The sequence below is a fragment of the Mangifera indica genome, chromosome 5 (assembly GCF_011075055.1).
Source record: "Mangifera indica cultivar Alphonso chromosome 5, CATAS_Mindica_2.1, whole genome shotgun sequence".
Lineage (NCBI taxonomy): Eukaryota > Viridiplantae > Streptophyta > Magnoliopsida > Sapindales > Anacardiaceae > Mangifera > Mangifera indica.
Window position 1 is genome coordinate 10,823,020 of NC_058141.1, and position 1,748 is coordinate 10,824,767.

Consider the following 1,748-nt stretch of genomic DNA (forward strand, 5'->3'; position numbering starts at 1 on the left):
CCTGGATATATATGAGATGTTTAACGACCTAAAATATTAGGTGGAATTGAAGTCATTATCAACAATACCCTATAGATGTCCTAAATTAGAGAGAATTTTCCTATTTTCACAAGTTAAAAACAAGGTTTAACTCATTTCGTCATCATAAAAAGAGTTGAGAGATGCGTCCTAGATAACATTAATTGTATGAAAGAATATGCAAGTTAGTATGAAAATGAACAATAAATAATGGAACGACAAATTATATGTAAGATATAAGATATTTTAAATGTTACCTACTTATTAAATGTTTAAAACTCATTCATTCTTTATATTTTTTGCAAGAGATGATTCTACAAGGCTACAAAAGGAGCATGGGTAAGATTGGATTTGAAGTAAGTTTGTTTGAGCTCGATATGAGTTTGATTTGAATGACCCTACAAACCTAAGTTCAGACCTTAGTTGGCAAATATTGATACACTCAAATTTGAGTCTAGAAACAAGTATTAATTGCGCTTTGCTCATGAGCCGAACACGACTTGCATGAACATTAAAAATCAATGAGCGACGTGTTGGCCATCACGGATAATAAATGTATTAAATTATTAAAAATGTTGGCCCATCAGTTTTCACTCTTCGATCAAGTAGTCAACACAACCTTTCACTTTCTTTTGTGCACTGACTCAATTAATGCAACCTTTCACTTTCTTCAGGCTCTAACACTTATCAGTCTTCACTCCTCCACTGCCCATCACATTCCAACAAGATTTTCACTCGAGAAGCGGCCATTTTTTGGTCATCTGTGAAACAACCTTTCATGTTCAGCTACTTCAGTTGCTCTGTCAAGGAGCTTGTCAGCGTTCGACAATGACCCAGTGAAGTAAAAATTAGGTCATTTTTTTATCTGGCCACGTTGAGTTATTTCCCTAGTGACAACGAGTCATTTCTTCCACAAAGTTGGTGGTGTAAGACTATAAGTCTCTATATTGTACCCTAATTAATTGAATCATAGTTTCAGAATTATGATTTATAAATTAGTTGAACTCTAATTTTAGGATTAGGGTTTTTGATCTAGCAACGAGAAGTCATTTTTGAGCCGATCCCAAACTCTAATTCTAACGATCGAGTCAATCATAATTAATCATTTGGTCAGACTCAACAAGCTCAAGCCAAAAAGTTAAGCTCGCCAAATAAAAAAAAAGCTAAAACAAAGTTGTATCATATTTGAGCTCGGTTCAACTCAAGTTTAACTTTAAGCATGAGTCAAAAAAGAAGATTACATGAGAGTGAGATTTTTTGGATGATATTACATTTATTTATAAAAATTATTTAATTCTTTATAAAATTTTCATATGAGTCAAAATTTGAAATATTTCAGTAATATTATGAATTGAAATGCATAGTATTTTTGTGTATAAAATAGATATTTAATATATTTTGAATTCAAAAATTCGAAATATTTTATTTAATATGTAAATTAAATATGAATTATTTATATTTTTACTAATTAAGAATACGATAATTATACCGTAAATACTAATCAAACTTATGGAAAGTTTATTCATATTATTAATGCTATTAGTTTTTCATGGAAAGTTAACCTTGAGTCTTATTTATTTAATTAGAATATTAATTAAAGTTTTATATTATATAAAATAATCATAATAAATCCCACTGTAAAAGAAAGAATCATTGTAATTGGCTTGTGTTCAAAAGTTAACAACATAATTTCCACTCTGTTAAAAGTTTTAATAATATTTTATTTATTA